Below are 19000 nucleotides of genomic sequence, written 5' to 3'. Positions count from 1 at the left end.
AAATTACACACGTGGATTAAAATAAGCACCAAACAACTGAATGCATTCTGTATTCTTCATAGCACTTTGAAATGTGATTGTTAATCATCTGAGGTAGTCTACAGAATGAGAAATCAAAAAGGGGTGGCTCTCGTTCTTGGCAAATGCTTCCTAATAGTGTGTTTTCATCCAAGCTAAACGTCTGCCTTTGTGATCTCTTCCTGCAGGAGCCTGGTGTTCTGTCAGCCGCCCAACCCAGGCAATAACTGTCATTAATTAGTCTGATAAATTACGTCCAAAACAATGACATGTTTAAATGGTCCAATTTAGCTCAAATCCTAAATGAGATATTACATCAAAAGCCAGCCATTTCTCTCTTTTAGCCCATTTAAAGAGGCATACTGCCTTCCTGAAAGCGTTTTAAAGGTTACGATTTCCTCAGATGATAAAGCAGTACCTTTTAATGAAATTCTAATTAGTAATTTCATGGACTTTGTTACCAACCATATCTGATTAGTGCACATTTTCACAGCCCACTTTAATTAAGCACACTTACAGTACAGTTTCAAACATTCGCCACTTGAAGATGGAGCTTAGCACGTCAAAAAACTTACTTTGTAAACACAAATGTTGCAATTTCCTTTTTTAATTAGATCAAATTTGAATAAATTCCTTTTTTTGTGTGGGTTTGAGGAAATATTGTTTTTTCCACGTCTGTAGCACATGCCCTTCAACATGAAAAATTATGATAAGGTTCTCATTACCTTCGATAATTTTGGGTTATTATTCAATATGATGACAACACAATTAGTTGGCCCCAGTTTTTGTGCTTTGCGTCTTGTTTTTTTTAAATGGAACTTTTTCTCTGAGCTTATACTGTGCTGCATTTGTTCAGTTGTAAATGCTTTCCCAGACCTTAAATTCATTGATTTACAGGTGTCAACTTGACAGTGAAAAACTCAACTATATGTGGGAGGGGCTCTTACAGGTCAATGCTTCAACATGTCTTTATTTTTAAACAAGTTTGCACAACATGAATCATGATCACATTACAGTTTCCAAGTAAGTTGCATGTCTCCCGTCCCATTTTTGTCAAAGCCAATTACACAGTGTGGGTGTGCTGCTGAGGCTTGGGGACTGTTGACCAGTGAGCCCCAAGACATAATCTGATTTCACTTTCATTCAAATCGCTTTCCACTTTGAGATCTAATCCTGGTTTCACAATATGAACTCTGACCTTGAATATCAACCGGACTGCAGTTGGTATTTAATGTTCATCAGAGCTCGATGTGGGAGTCTTCCCCTCACAGCGGAGTGCTTTTGACACAGCCTTCACCCAGCCGCCCCACACTGGGCCCCAGTGGACCCTCTCAGGTCCCTAACCACACAAGTGTTTCCACGGTGGCGAAACTGTTTCAGTCTGACTGACATCCCAGTGTTAGGGAACACAGTTAGAAAAGTGCACAAAGCGTAACAGACCACCTTGGCCTTACCTCCTCGCCCCATCTCCCCTTTTAAACATGGAGTCCACCCTGTCAAGTCACATGCCAGAGCCGTAATTTAGACTAATAATTACCAGACATCACCACAATGAAACATCAGTGTCTGAACTTCTTTGGACCAAACTGAATTTTAATACATTTGGAAAAGGCTGGCCGGAGGCAGGAACCCTGCACACTGGGAAAGGCAGTGCACATGTGGAAGCACTTTGGGAAGTGATAAATGATTTGAAATCCACAGCGTCTCCGAAAATGGAAATTAGGGCGAACAGGTGTTAAATGGGAACCACTGGTGCATTTTGAACAGGGGAAAGAAAACGTCCCGGGTCTTTGGGGCCAGATGTGACAGGGCCGGGCCTGGGGATGGGGAGGGCGTTGCTGAGTGGTCATGGCCCGAGGTGTGTGATGTGTGGAGGCCCCATGTGCCTCACCTCCCCTCCACGGAATAACGGATCGCTTGTGTCAGCTGTTCTGGGAGAAAAGGGCTGTTTCTTACCCTCCCCGTTGCTACAAATATACTGCTCCTCTGGAGGGCATAAATAGAAATGTTATCAATTTAGCTTTAGCATAACTCGCCTTATAGATAACATATGTACGGCCATTTTTAGCTGTGATCTGCTGTACATGTGAGGTACTCCAGCTAAAGAATATGATAATAGCAACATCAGCTTGCACATGCTCACCACCTCTGGCATTATTGCTAATTTGTATGGGTACAGTCTTTAACATGGATAATTGCCATAAATTGGAGTTTATTCACAGTGGGTCAGGAAATGGCCAAGTATAACAGCCATCAAGAGAGGAAGACTAATTTTCCCTCTGCTCTGCCTTATTCTCTAACTGGGATTTTCAGGCCAAGGGAACTGGGCTGTAACCTAAATGTCCGTGATTTCATTCACATTATTCTTGGGGTCTGTTCACCTAAGGGAGCCATTTTAAATGTGATGAGTCATTTACATTGTCAGAGATAATGAATGAATAACAAAATGACCAATGTGCTGGCGTAAGAGAAAATAACTCAAGTTAGCAGGAAGAATACAGGATTGGGTTTCATTGTTGGAGCGACAAAAATATTCTCTCATTTTGGACAATCTGAGCGCTGACACAGCTAACATTAAGACAGCCTCTTTACTGAACTAAACACCTACAATTTCCTCATGCACACACACCTACGCATATATCCTCACACTGTTGGTACACTTTCCTGGTGAAGTTTCTTTTTCCACCCTTCCCCCTGTCAATCTCACTTTCTCTGCTGATTTCATGGAAACTCTTTCCGACTCAGCTGAATTGTCCACTTGTTTTAGCTCAAAAACTCTCAGATTGTTTTCTCCCAGCTGTCAAAACAAAAGGAGTCAACATTCGGCACGTTTGCAGTCTCAGGTGATGTTGATGCTCCGCTATATATCGCCTGGACCCATGAAGATCCTCAAATTCGTCAGTCTGTGGACGGACAGCTGATGTGACTTCGTGGCACGCTTCCCAGATGGAGCCTAATCCTATCTATACATCAGCATAAGTTAACCATTTCATTAACCCTGCTATACTAACCGCTGCGGTGGGAAGGCTGTGCGGCTGCATTGTTTTGCCATGACACCACTGTATGGGAGTTTAATTGACAATTCCATTAATAACACGGGCAAACTAATTTAGTAGAACCTGTCCTCTTTAAACCGCAGGAACAAAGAGTAGGAGGGTGGAAATCAATCTCAGCTTTGTGCCTGAGCCACTGACCCGTTCATGCTTTGAAGATTGCTGCTGTAAAAAAAAAAAGCATCTGAGAAGTTATTTAACTACAAACAGAGCCTACCTTCCCCATTCCAGCTGCATAATCAGGCATAATAAGTGACTGCAAAGGTCCACTTAATGTATTTCTAACACTGGAGACCTGCTAATCCTGTCAGGGGGAATGAAGTGGAGGGGGGAACCGTGCAGAAGCCCAGCCATGGAGCTGAGCATTTAACTCCATAACCATGCAGGCAAATGCCTGGGCGCCTTTCACACAAAAAGAGAAAGAGAGGGAGAATAAGCCCAGCTTCATATTTCAACCCAAAGTGGGGATCCATTTTTCCGCTTTAGTGGCCATCGAGGAACAGTGGGAATAACAACAACAGCAGCGGCGGCAGTAACAGCCTGTCTCACTGGGCTGAGTCCTCATAAACCTGTGCCATTATCACTCTTTTTATGGGCCTTTAAATAGAGAGCCCTTCAGATCAGCCATGTGTGCTCGCCTAGGTGAACATCAGCCCCCCTCGCTTTTCTGCCATTTGTTACATGAATTTTAATGCTTTTTGGGTTGGCTCTTTGTCGATCTCAAATAAAGCCAGGCGATACAGCTTTGAAATAATATTTTGATATTTTTAGTCTATATTGCAAAACACAATATTCATCTCGATAGTCTTCTCAAAATCCCTGATAACCCTGATTTCAATAATGCCACAAAGTTGTAGGGATGACTATTGGTACTTTCAGAAAATGGTCTGGTAAGTTCAGAAAATGACATCATTTGTACTGTAATGCTGCCTTTAAAACCAGGAAAAGATGGTATAACGATATCCAAAACACAGCACATTTCAGGCTGCCAGATTTCCACTGCACGATAATTGTGGCCAAACAAAAGTCACAAATTCACATTATTACAATATTCATATAAATCTTAATGAAAAATACAAACAATCAAATCTATTTTTAACTTTGTGTTTTGTCCCCTTTCAGGCAAATACATCTCTCCTCAAAATATAAATGTACGGAAGTGGAGAGAGAGTCTGTATCCATAACAGTAAAAAAATGAATTTGATTATCAAATGTGTATTATTAACATTATATCAATATTTCATAATTTTATATCATCATTATTGGGAATAATAACAGAGCCTACCATCCCATATTGCAGTAATAACCATATGTTGCCCAGCCCTAGTCTAAAAATGTTTATGTTGTTTACACACAAGTGTACTGTGTTTAGTCAGCCGTTTTTAAAATATCTTTATTTTCATCTTCATTTAATTTACCTTATGTAAATGTACCTTCAAAATGATAGAAAGCAAAATCGGACATAACCAGACAAAAATGTTGAGCCCTCCAGCTTGGATGCCCTGTGAATAATGGAAGCATAGAAAATGGAAGAAAACAAACAAAGAGTCCCAAATCAACAAACACACTGAGACTCATCAGATATCGTGTTTTCCCCAGCTCTGTTTGTCAAAACACCTTTTATGGTGGTCTTTGAAATTCAGGGGCCCCATTAACAGTTCAAGCATATAATCACATCTCCGTAATGAGGTATTAATTAAGCGAGGGGCATCTATTGGCCCGCTAAACAGCCTCATAAACAATTGACAGGAGATTTGTGATTTTTGACTCTCTGACACCATTAAACAAATCAATATTGGGTTTTGCAGACATGCTCTCCGGCTGGCTCTCTCTGGTCTTTGCCAATCAGCTCTGTGGAATACTAATGAGGGAATTAACTGCCTCATATTCCGCATGTGTCCCATCAAACAGATCCTTATCAAGTGAGCCTCATTTGCATGGAGGAAGACTCTGCTTTGTAGGTAAAGATTTCACAATATGTCACTCATTATGCTTGCCCACCCCACCCCAACGCAATCTCCCATCCCTCCACTTGTCTCTTATTTTCACTCAGACTCTTATAATACCCCAATGACCACCACCACACAAACACACAACAAACGCACAGCCACACTAGACATTCATAGGCCCTGTTTGGTCTTCTAGTCCTGCAAAGAAATGATGATGTAACATAATAAACAGAATAATGGTTTTCAAGTGGCGTGTTTATCCTCCATATTACTGCTGAGATTTTCTCCCACCACGCCCACAGTGTGCTCTTCTTTGAAATGACTGTCTGTTTGTTGTCGCCTGCCATTGCGCTCCTTTTGAGTGCAGCAGTAATCTTGTTTGATGAATATTGTGCTTAGAGTGCTTAATGATGTTTGCTGTTCAAATTGCAATGCTAAGTCATCCAACCCTGGTTTTCCATTGAGTGTTACACAGTCTACAATAGTGTCACATACTGTGGACAGGTTTTTTCTCTGGCATGAGGCAATCACCGGTGGTAAAATAAGAGAACTGGTCTACAAATAGTTTCAATGAAGACTCAATCCATTTTTTTGACCATTGGTAGCACCGTGGATTAATGTTTTTGAGTGTCTCCCAGTTGATGGCGGTACCACAGCAATGAGCCAAGTATAAACCTATTGTGATGTCACCCATTGGTTTGTGGACAACAGTTTTGAATTGTTTTGGGGGGATTTTATCACAAAAGAGTAGGGCTGGGCAGCATACAGATTGGGTCTGACTGAGTACCCAAGGACATTAGAAAGAAGGCTGGTCGAAGGCAATTCAGCATTGGCTTCACTTTTCAAACCTTGAAGGACCGCTCATATTTTATATATTCAGTGCTACAAATGCAACAATGTGCCAACAAATTCAGTGGAAAAGAAGCTAGTTATCTTTGAGGAAACAAATATGGATGTTTGACACACATTTTAAGATACATACAAAACCTCCTTTTCAAATGTTTCAGGGGAAAAACATGCACCTTTGTAAGAATACATAGGATGTGTATTGGTGAGTAACACTGAATTTGGTGTGAACAATATACAAAGCTTCTTTAACTATATAACAAGCCTGTAACATGTACTAATTGTATAACTATATTTTACCAAGAAATAAGTAACACACAATTCTGCGCCTCTGATATGATATTTTGAGATGTCAGGAAAAGCAAGTGATAAAATTAATGATGGCTCAATTCCATTTAGCTGGTTTAGTTTCTGGTTCCTGGTTCTGTTTATAGCTCACTGTCACACTGTCTTCACTTACTGTTGCATGTGAATAGAGCATTGTTAATGTAAGTAGTGAGTGTTTTTTCTGCAGTGTCAATTCACAATGTCTACTGTAAATTAAAGGCCCATCGTCTTTGGTGTAGGACTGTAATGTATCTAATCCTACACTACCTTATGATGATCATTGTGACATGATCAAATGTTCAACATAGTTGGAGCTGCACTAATTGCAGTTCCTTACAGTGTTACATTCCCAAAGTTTAGGTTTCAGCAGGTGAGCCCGGAAGGACAGAGCATCTAATTTAATCTATTTTGGGTGTGCTCTCCGCACTGCTCACCCCAGGAAAATGAGTGACAGGAGATGGCCTGTTGTCTTTGTGCTGTGTGTGTGGCCGCGGGGCGGTGAGTTAATGCAGGAGATTGACTCTTAATTGCAGTGGGGAACGCTCATCTTTTCTCATTAATGAGACGAAGCCAGAGCCTGGAGATTTTCTCATCACACAAATACTCTCCTCTGCTGGCCAGGTTAAGTGCTGTTTAGATTATTGGCTTCCTTGCATATGATTTCTCCCGAGCACTATGTCTCAGATTGTGAACACAAGCAAAAGATGAGATGGGAGTAAAGCAGGGGTTAAGGCAAGACTGTGTGTGTGCTTTGCCGGGGGAATGGGGTATCTCTGAAGTGAGGTAGTCACATGTGTGATACAAGTCCAGAAGAGGCAGGGCTCAATCCAAGGGGCTGGTGAAACCTTTTCGTAGAGCCTAACAAGGCAGATGAGAAGACTATTTATGGGATCGTGTTTCATTTGCATTTTGTCCAGCCTCCAGATCAAAAGACAATCATAATTTGAGGGCTGCACCAATAGAAAGTGAGTGTTTCCTGATGCATACAGATGTTGCGGGTGAGGCAGAGCAGAGGCAGTAGAGGAGAGGACTGGAGCAGGGTTGCGGGTCTGTCTGTCTGCCTGTCTGTGTGTCTGGAGGTGGGGGTTAACCTCCGCCTAAAGAACGACCACTGGCTCCCCATGATGCATAACCGTGAGGGATTAGAGAGCACAAAGCAGCAGACTGTTTGGTGGAGCACTAAAATGTGCTCCTCTGGGGCTCATTGAAAAATGATTGCCGATTAAGTGTTTGAAGTCTGCCAAAGACGAGTGTGCGTTTTTAGTGGGATGACGATGAAACTCTATCTTTCCTGCTTATGCAGGCAATTTTCCCTCTCTTTTTCCACTAACTGTACCATGATGTGTGTTCTCTTGTCGCGCCTGGAGTTGAGGTTGCCAAACTCATTTCACCTCTTGGACCCCAGCTTGACTGGAAGCCAGACAGCCAAAAGTGATAAGAGTGAATTAAGCTGTTACTCTCCAGTGGGAATGTTATTATACTGCCAGAGAGAGGCATTGATTTCCTTATGAGAACAACAGGTGAGCTTGTAGAAAATAACTCTGAGTCTACCTAAATAGCAGGTAATACCAAGTCTATAAAGATAAAATTATGTTTATGTAAATAAAGAGGATAAGACTCCATAACTCAATTCACACATGATAAATTGGGCCGTGTCTTAATACCACATTAAGAGCACCATAATAGTAATAATTTCTAGGGGAATCCTGTTTAAGCAACAATTGGGATTGCTAAAATGTTTTAATTCTCAAATGGTATTTTTCCAACATGATTTGCAGTTTTCTTTGGTGTTTACTTAGAGCGCAAAGCAGTGAATTGTAGCTTTAAAAGATTCAGGAATAGAATAATGAGGTATGGCTATGAGTCCTCAGTGATGCCGGGGTCAGTCAAAGTCACCCTGCGGAGGCATATGGAGCCGTACTTCCTTTGATTAATTGAACCCCTAAGAAGACTAATGCTCTGAAGTGAACTGGAGGAAATAATTTGTGCAAGAGACAATGTCGAGAGTGATGACAAACATAGCTTAGTGTTTCCCCGGTTGCACCTCAATTCCCCTCGATGTCAGCTTTGAAACTGCAGCACTCCTCAATATATTATCATGTTACACTCATTTGTTTTCATTATTGCATCAAAGAGGATCTGGTCATGCAGCGGCCATTTTCTGCTGTACAGAGGCCTAGAGAACAAATGTGACTCTGGAGTCACTTTGGGGTTATACAAACAACGAGGAATCTGCAGTTTAATAAAGGGTTAGACTCACATTCTTATGTTACTACCTAAAGAGAGCACCAGCCACTGGACTTCAGAGTGAAAAAAAGTCCTCAGTGTTGCCTAATTTTGAACTTATATTTTACTACCCGTATGAGGTTTAAGTTAATTCATAGCGTCATTCTCGTCCTATCACAGAAATTCAACCACGAAATTTTACATCACAGCATCAACTAGACTTGAAAGCAGTGTTTTCCCCGTACTAGTGTTGGTAAACAATGGCAGAGTTTTGTTTAAGAGCTGTAAAAGGAGCTGAGCGGGGTATGTTAAGTAGTCTCAGAGAGAAGCTGGAGGGCGAGGGGTGAAGGGAGAAGCTGGCCCCAGCGGACAGGTGGAGGTAAGCTGAGAGCCATACCACCCAAGGGGAGGATGAACTTGAGACGTGTCCCTCACCGTCCCGTGAAGATGGAGGTCAGCAGACAGCCACGCTGATCGGCCGAGATGCCCCAGTCAGCAGAAAGGACCGGACCCTTCTTCCCTCAGATGAAAAGAAGCCACCGGCGGTCCGGGTCAGTCACAATTAGGACTCATAAAATATAATCAAAACCTCAAAAGCTGGGCTGCAATACTCGGGTGGTCAGCGCAGAACAGAGCACATCTTTGTCCTGCATGAAACAGACACACCTTGTTCCAATGACGGAGATGTATCTCCCAATCAACTTGATAAAACAACCTCCTTAAAAAGTAGTGTGGACTTCTCTTCTAAAAAGCAAGAATTAATATACTTTAGGAAGCTACGATTCTCACATTTTTTAAATGTCCTAACCCCAGCATAGGCCCGCTTCCACAATATATATAGGCTTTTGCGCTAATCTTCCTAAGACATCAGAATATGACGATAACTGTCTGTAAGGCCAGAGGTTGTTTGTTTTCCACCAACATCTCTATCTATAGCAGATGTATTGTTTGTTTTTGAAATCTGGTAATTAAGGCAGCTGCAAATTTGTATTTCTGTTGTCTGAGTCCTCAGGCCAGGATTAACAGCATTTAGCATTGTGGAGTGCACCCCGCCCCCCGTAAATAGGGTAGATAAAAAAAACATGAAAAGATGAGTTTGTGTCTTGGTGATACATACAGAAATAATGCTATGTGACATGTTTATGTAATTGTTTAAAAATGAGTCAGTCATTAATTAATCATTCACACATAATGCAGTGTTTGACACATTACGAAAAGCAGGCTGCCTTCAACTGCTGTTCATAGTAGTAAGGTACTGTACAAGTATCAGACAGTGTTACTGTAATCACATTACATTTGTAATGTAATAATGTAATGCACCATACAATAATGCTGCTATTTATGTTAGCTAAATTCTTCAAATATTTGCAGAATGAGTGGATAGAAAACAATCATCATAGAAGTAAGGGACCGGAGATCCTGAACCAACAGCTCTGTCTACTTTTTTGGAAAGATCTTGTGAATGAGTGACATCATTGGAGGTGATTGATCAGATTACATGCAGGTTGCTCTGGACCAACACAAAGCCTTACACTACTTTTTTTCACATATGCAGTCGTACTGCCCAGACCTGTTAACACACTTTAATGTGAAAAATTAGTGGAGGTACCCCTTAACTGGCAATTACGTGATGCAGAGTAATGCTAGTTATATTAAGATATGTTATGTTACTTAAACTAATAGCGTTACAAATTATTTTCTCCAGGCAGCATTTTAGTAACGAGTAATGTGTAATACATTACTTTGTTTAGTAATGACCCCAACACTTATAATAGATTATAGACAGTCCACCTCATCCTGTTCTTCTGACTGACAGCTGTTCGTATAACATCTCTTGAAAAAAAGATGGCTTGGAAATGACTAATAAGTCATATTTATGCTTCTAGCACTTCAAAGCTCACAACTGACATAAATCACATATTCTTAAGTGAAACAATTACAGCTACACCTGCGTTTGGATTGTGTTTTTGACACTGAAGTGAAGCATGTTGCCAAAAGGTATTTGGAATGGCCATTGCTTTTTGACACTCATTACCCCGGTATTACAAGAACATATCAAGCATGAACATATTCCCCATTTCTGCAGTACAACTTGAACAAAGAGTTACATTATAGCACAGGAATCTTTAGAGGCTCGCTAGGCCTTATTTGCCCTAGGCTGCACCCATGGGTGACATCTCAGCTCCCTGGCTTATTACACCTGCCCATCAAGCGTCGACTCTCAACCTCTTGCACAATAACGAACATGATTTTGGCTGTCACTGGGAATGACCCGCTGTACAGACTTGCTTACCGAGAGGAAGTTTTCTGTTCAAAAACCGTGCTTTTCAAAGCAGATCAAGGCGATAAGCCAGATTGAGCAGGTAATAAGTCATTTTAATTGAGTCATCGTTTAACTCATTCTGACATACTGATATCCATACTGATAATATCTGCTACAAATTACAGGCTATGAAAAGATTGACTTTACAGGTTCACTGATGTGACAGTTAAAGATTTTGCCTGGAGATTATGGAGCCTCAACTATGCCTCTGACTCAACCTCAACTTACAGAAGGTCATAATTTACATATTTTTCAGCCAATGTTCCCTCACTTTGAGTAGTAAGGTATGTACAGACACATCGTAAATTTAAAAACTGACACAAGAAGACACTAACAAATTTTTATCTCTTTTACAAATTTTGCTCTTCTTGTTTTCAATGTTCTAAAACAGGAATTAAATCAGGACTCAGGTGCACAACTAAAAAAATGACAAGGCAACTTCTGTCTATGAGTTTTCATGAGAATTCTAACCAGTTCACACTTAATGCTGGGTTTTTATATTTCATGGAAGAGACAATACTGTAAATGAAAAACGCAGTTCTTATGGATTAACCTATACATGACAACCACCCAAATAAATTCTATACATGCACTGCTTAATCAATTAAATGATTTTTTGTTTTCAAACTCTTGCCAGTAAATGGCCATTGCATTGAGTATTCTGTGTGGAGTTGCAAGCTTGTCCAGTGTCGAGATGAATGGAAAGTCGGGAGGAAACTGGGGGCTCTCCTGTAGTTAAACCTCAGCATGCTCTGATAACAGCTCACAGTCATTTTGAATAAGCAGGAACTGATACAATTCAACAATTAAGAGATGCAAATCCCTCCAGAATTCACATGCACAGCTGTCAATCCGCAGACATCTTTTGCAAGACGCTGCAACATCATCTCAGCTTAACAAATATGAAGAAGAATTTTGTCATATTTTGCACAGTTAGGACATTAGTACTGTGAGGCTACATTGTCAATCTGAAAGGTAGCAAGTGTGTGTCAGAGCAAAAGTTTATTTTTCCTCATACATTCTTCCACCTTAGCTCTGTCATAAGCTATTTTCTGCTCCACTGCAAATCCTAATTGATCGAGCTCAATCTTAGCTTTACATTACATGGGCAGATGACATCATTTGATACCGATATTTTGCGCCGCTCTCGCAGGCTAATGTTGTTTTGCCAGCTTTACAGCAATGCACTGTCTAGACAAAGGCATATGTACACAGAAACCGAGTGTATAAATGTTTAGACAATCATTATTTTAATTTAAAAATTTTAAGGTTGACTTAGCTTTGGTGGAAGGTGCCAGTCATTGTTGGATGGCGGCAGTGCAAGTGTTATGCTAAGGCCTCCAGTGCTTTGGTCCCTTTTCAAACTCACATGCTTCAAGAGGCTAAGTCAAGAGTGAAGAGACAATAGTGTAATTTATTAGATAGCTGAAGATCGGGCTCAGCTGTCAATCCTGGCTTGTCTCAAAGGTTATAGCATACTCCTTCATTGTTTCAGTTATGAAGCAATGGTGGAAGTAATTTTGCAAGTTCTCATCTGTGTCTGTCAGTGCTGACAGTCAGCATTCTCATCTAATAATCCTGCCATTTAAATGCATGGCATGTGTATAAATGGTGTGAACTGGTTTCATACACAAAATATTACTGTCTAATAAAAGCAAGATATCAACAAAGTAAGTTTTTGTTAAAAAGCACAGAGGTTTGGGTTTATTCTGGGTTTAAATAGGTAATCCTCAATAGTGGAACGTAACTAAGTACATTTACTCAAGTAATTTACTGAAGTACAAATTTGACCTACTTGCTTGAATGTTTCCTTGCTATGACACTTTCTCCTTATACTCCACTACATGTCATGGGGAAATGTTGTACTTACTACCTCACTACAGTTATTGACAGTTTTAGTTGCTTAACAAATCAAGATTTTTGCTCATAAAACATATGAAGGTCATACGAGATCTGATGTTTTGTTATAAATTGAACTGCCAATCAACATATATTAATGAATGAATCGATTGGGAGTTATTTTTTATATTTCATAAATAAAAGTTACATTTCATTGTTCCAGCATCCTTTAAATTATCGTAACAATTTTCTTTTTAATTCTTGTATGATTCACTTTTACAAGCCAAACAATCATTTAATCAAGCAAATGCTCAGCAGATTAATCTATAATAAAAACAGTCATTAGACCTATAGAAAATAAATTAAAATGAGCTCCACCTCAACCAGCACCAGTGATATCCTGCTTTTACGTTAATGCGTCAGTAATACTAATCTACTAATGTAATGTATAATAGTATAACAGTCACAACAATTTAATTTTCAGCACTTTAGCTCGTTGTACTAAAGTAACAATTTCAATGCAGGACTTTTATTTGTTTTGGGTTATTTTTAAAGTGTTGTATTAGTACTGTTACTTAAGTAACTCTGCTCTGCTAGTACTGTTACTTAAGTACTAATGAATGCTGAATACTGAAACATTCCTCCACCACTGGCAATCCTAAACCCAGAAGGAGAGACTTCTTAACCTTTAGAGTTCTATCCATATTTTCATTAAAGGTCAACATATGACAGTTTTCTTCACTGTATAAACACAAGCGTTTTATTCCACCATTGTGATTCAATACAAAAGTTGTTTGACAGAAGCATTTTTCAGCTAAAGTATCTTTGTAACACCTTAATGTGTGTTTGTTTTTGCTATGAAAACTCACATCACCAAGAGCACATGTTTCCCCCTACATACCACAGTCTTTCTTTTTAACAAGACAATTAAGATGCTCTCAAACATCAGTCACTGCAAGCTTTATTGGCATTCATTTCTTCAGGGTAGTACAGCAGCCTCCCAGAGGGGCTGCTAAATCAACCTTAAGACCTAAGACTAGTGCTTTAACCCCTTGACTACCTCTCTCCAGCTCCACCCCCTCTCAAAGCTTGTCCTTTAGACATTTACTAATAAACAACAGGTCAGCACCTGTGGTGGCAGGTGATTTATTTGACCCTGAACAGCCGTGACGAGTAAGCAGTGGGGAGGGCGGCGGGGTGGAGGTTAAGGAGAGGAAGATCCTCAGCAGAAAACCAGCTCCACAGCCCCGGAGGCCTGGAAGTCGACGCCCCCACTGTAAAGCACTTACGGCTCACTTCGTTCTGCTTCTCATCTGACTGTTTTCTTTATTCCCCTGTAAAAGACGGCAGAATGGTTCCCGTTTATCACCATGAGCTCATAAAAAGCCTGGAGGATAAAATAATCACTTGTACAGCAGAGGGGGGGGCTATGTCCCCAGTGTGTGACATCACTGAGCCTGACCGCATTGTCCGACTGCCTCCCAAGTTGCTACACCCAGTCTCCTACCTGCCAGGCCGGTCACACAGGGCCACCATGTCGTGGACCAATGATAAAGGATTAAAGCATGTTTCCCCTGCATCTGTCCAATGGATTGAGTTGATCAGACAAGGTACAGTGCAGGATGTTGTCCAAGGACCTAACTAGAACAGAATTATTGAGTAACAGGAAATTAAAAAATTCCTGCAATGCCGATCCACCACTCAAAGCAATTCTTTTGCAATCTGGCCTGCCCCCTCTCTGAACTCCAGCCATTGGGGGTTCATTTTGTTGTTGCGGCCAAAATATCTGCAAATAAAAGGAAAGAAAGAGGGAAAGTAAAGTACCTTTGCTTTTTTTCATATTGAAGTTATTGTTATATGCATCATAACATCAGTACTATGTGTACTGGATTAACATCACCACTGACAGGATCCCACAGGAACAACAATGAACCTGAGCAGCAACAGAGCTCCCAGAAGTTAATGAAAATGCAGGGAAGTTTAATGATTGCATTCGGTGTGTTTCTAGGTTGTCTGGTTCATCCATTTGGGGTGTTTACTTAGTTCCTCTTGCCAAATGCAGATAGCTCTCTAGCTGTTAATTCCCTGCATAATACATGGGATAAAGGCCTAAATGTTCCACTGGTCCAAATCTCCCCTGAATAATTACGCTGAAATTTTATTCAACATCTATGCCGCTTGGAGACTGATCCGTTTCCAGGAATTACTGGAAAAAGGAACCAATATCTTATAAATCAGAACTTCATCTTACGGCGTGGGAAGGAAAGGAAAGTAACCGTGTTACCAAAACCACATTGTTTCGTAACATGCACAGTTGGATGAAAATAAAATGCCGTAATTGTAACAGACATGTTTAATCAGTCATGTATTTTCAGTCTTGTTTTCACATGAACAAAATCTGACAGATGGAAAGTTATTACGCCTTGAAATGGGTTGCTCCGTGTGCTTTTATGTGGGTGTTATTATGAATTATGTGAACACATTACACAACCACATATAAGTTAGAGCAGTCAGTGTCTGTAAAACTGTAAGCAGGTGTGAATGAAAACTGAACAGAGGTATCAAACTGTGACCACACAAGCCCCTTTAGACTCAGTAACATCGACCTTAAACCCGCATGTAAAATATTAACAATCAAAGGAAAAATTACAGGTGCATTACTTTAGATTTCAGCAGCATGTGGGAACAGTTAATGCAGCACCGCTAATGTGGCCTAGCTGGCTGCTCTCATTAGCAGGGACGGCTGAGGCAGGAGGGCTGGGGCGCAGGTTGATGGAGAACATCCAGGCCTATTTGTTCAAGACTTCTGCACACCTAAACGCTACACGAGGATTTGGTGAATTCACTTCCTGCTCCAACAGTGAGAGAGAGCTACTCCTCCAGAAGGCAGTGCAGCTGGGATCACGCACATGCTCCATCAGTCCTCTGTTACCTCATTTTAACCCCAAACAGAGCAAGGTCATAAAGTGTCAGCAAGTAGTTCATTTGTCTGAACCATCTTGGAGCACCAGATGGGTGGGGTTTACTCAACTGGAACAATCCAGACAGCGTCACAAAGTGTTTAATTCACAGTTCTTTCCTGTAATGGTCAAAACATTTTGGCATTATAATGTTAATGTTTCATCTCTCTGACCTCAAAACAAGACGAATGTCATCATAAAGGTCAGAAGATGAAACATTGACACAAGAATAGTCGACAATTATGTTTGTGCTGAAGTAAATTTTTAATTTAAGAGGGAACATTACTTCTAGTACCACAACTAAGGAAGTCTTGGGAGTGTACGTGTTGTTCCCTTCTCTTTGTTAATTATATTGTTCTCTGTGGTGGACAATTTTAGATTCCTTTTACAGAATCCACTCCTGGTGAAGTTTTTTACTTCTTTGATACATGTACAAGTTCACACCACTTGCCTTCTTGTAACAGTAAAATAGAATATAATAATGCATTGGAAACTAAAAAAAAGAGAGATTCAGAGCTTAATCAGTATTATGTCAACAATGACTTTAAATACTGAAATAATTATTCTTTTGGCCACTCGGGGGCAACTCAGCAGAGCAACATTAGCATTATTGTGGAGTTTACTCTCCTTATACTCCTGTTTTAGTTTTAACGAACTCAGTAGTTTATTGTTTCACTGTGTTCGTCAGCAGATACTGTACAGTCCTTTCTGCTTAGATAAGTTCCCTGCTACTTCTGAAAATTATGTGGATGAGTTCCATGAGACTAAGTATAAAACAGTAAAGATGCAGGCTATAAAACTAAAATAGTGAGCTGAACTAGCTAAAAAAAATACACCCCATAGACCCAAGAGGAACTGCAGAGAAGTAATTATCTGTGGGTTGACTATGACTGCGACCTTTTACATTACATGTCATTATTTGACCCATTGGGTCTGCTCCTGAACTTAATCTGTGTTTTACAAAACCCAATCATCAGAACAATTGTCGGCTGCAAATTACAAATGTTTAAACTTTACGTTTCTTTACTGTTTTAAATGTTACATTAACATATTTTCCGTTTTATGAAAATGCTGTGCTTATGGTCTGGTCAGGCACAGGTAAAAAATTTGGTTAGGAAAAGATTATGTTTAGTTTCACCTGTTTGTCTTAATGAATTGGATTTGTATGGCGCTTTTCAAGTCACCCAAAGCGCCTGACAGGGTTCCAGGTTCCATTCATTCACACTCAGTCGTACTGGTGGTGGTAAACTACGATAGTAGCCACAGCTGCCCTGGGGGCAGACTGACGGAAGTGTGGCTGCCATTCAGCGCCTACGGGCCCTCCGACCACCACCTCAAACATACAGCAGTCATACACATTCGCACGAGGCAAGGTGGGTGAAGTGTCTTGCCCAAGGACACAACGACCATGAAGCAGTTGGCTGGGCAGGGATCGAACCGCTGACCCTCCGAACATAGGCCGACCCGCTCTACCACCTGAGCCACGGTCGCCCCAGTGTAACTTGTGTACTTGTGTACCCACTTGTGTAACCAGTCATTTCAGTCAATTTAAGGTGAGCAGAAAGTTTAAATTAGCGCGCTGGGAAGTCAAACTGTCCAACAATCTGTGAGCCTATATGATACCAGAGCACATTTAGTGAACGGCTCACACAAAGTATAGCTGTGTTTGGCTCTGTCATGTACATTACATCAACTGCAACCTAATTCTGTGCCATGCAAACAATCATTTGGATTAATTGTCAGAGAATATCTTCTGTACAGAAGCGTGACAGTGAACTTCTGCCCTGAAAGCTTCTGTGTGTGTGTTTGTGTGTGTGTGTTTGTGTGTTACAGCAGTAACACACAGTTATTTTTCTCTCTGTCACAAATGTGAGGACTTGAGTGGAGTGTGAGTTGTGTTTGAAAGGTGGTAAACCTGCTGAGGCTCTTTAATTTCCCCCCTCTTCACCGGCATGAGGGATGGTTCAAAGGGTGACTCTCTGACAGGGCATGTGATCGCTCCTCCGTCCTTTATCTGCCTCCCCACATTAGCACGTAAATGAGGCTGCACTTTGGGTTTTGGGAGCTGAAGCGTGCTCAGTGTAAACAGGAGTTGTACTGTTATCATTATTGGACAGATTTCTGACATCCTAACACCTCCGTTTCATTAACATTCAAAAGGGCTGGGATTTTGACACTGCCTCTGTTTATACAGATTTTTGAATACTTTGCGTTGGGGATTGCATACGAAGTACTGTATACATAGTATCTCCACTGTTGAGTGGAGCTATACACTTCCATATTGGCAATCTAAGCATTGTGGTGTAAACAGATGATTGTCTCAGTAACGATGAATATTTAAAATGCTTCTTTGCCATAAAAGCATTTATTTGCTATTGACTTAAAGTGCTACAGCCAGACCCTAAAGATGATTCAGAAGAAACCATCACTATAAAATAGAGATTTGAGTGTATGTTGGATCCAACATGTTATGTCTAATTAGCTTCAGTGCTATATTTCCATGCGGCATGCATATCAGTGTTGATGTGTATGCTGGAGTGTGTTCTCAGGCCTACAGTGGGGTGACTGCAGGGTCCTGAAACTCCATTGTGATTCGAGCAGAGCTTATCGCATGGGAGAGAACTGGCAGGCTCTTAAAAGGTATTATATGTGCTCTCGTTCTCCTTCCCTCTGTCTGACAGGAGCCCTTGGGATGAAAGGGAAAAGCAGTGGAAAAAGAGACATCGGTTCCCGACATGGGGAAGTCTTTGTTTCTATTCTCTCCATCCAAAGTCTCTCCAGGAATCCTAATTTCCACCATTCACCTACCTATCGGCAGATAAAAGCTGGTTGAAGGGGGGGATTTCCTCAATTGAGACAGCTTGTAACCAGTCTGCATAAGGGGGGAGCCGCACAAAGCTCTGGAGTGAGAGGAGGTTGGAGCACAGATTTCAAATCGCTTTGAATTGGAACACACTGGTGAGCGAGTTGTTCTAAAGGACATTTTCACAGAGGCTGAACTGAAACCTGGCTGGGAATCTCTGAGCCGAGAGTCCGGATAAGAACAGTGACACACGACAGGAGAATCTTCGCTAAATATTCCCAAGAAGCGGAAGCAAAGATGTTGACACTGCTTGTTAGAGACTGAGCAGGCCATAGCTTTGTTTCTCATTATGTTGGTTTTTGAAACCAGTCTTATTAAGGCTGTTTTCTTTTTGGGGGGGATGGTGCTTAGATGGTGATGTCCAAGTTCAGGGAATGCCAGCCTTGGCAGCTGACGTCCTTAATACGGCTGCTTGGCATTAGAATGAGGGAGGGGAAAGTCCATGCCAGTCTCTGGGGAGTGGGAGGTGTTAACTTCTAATGGCTTTCTCTGCCACAGCCCTGACATCTGCAGGGCTCCCAGCAAAAGAGAGTGAGGCCTTTTTGAAAAATTAATGGAGCTGAATGCATCTCACAGCAAGGAGAGGGCTGGATTAA

This window comes from Sparus aurata, chromosome 15, assembly GCF_900880675.1.
Source record: "Sparus aurata chromosome 15, fSpaAur1.1, whole genome shotgun sequence".
NCBI lineage: Eukaryota > Metazoa > Chordata > Actinopteri > Spariformes > Sparidae > Sparus > Sparus aurata.
The sequence above is the reverse complement of the archived record's forward strand: the minus strand, read 5'-3'. Positions refer to the sequence as shown.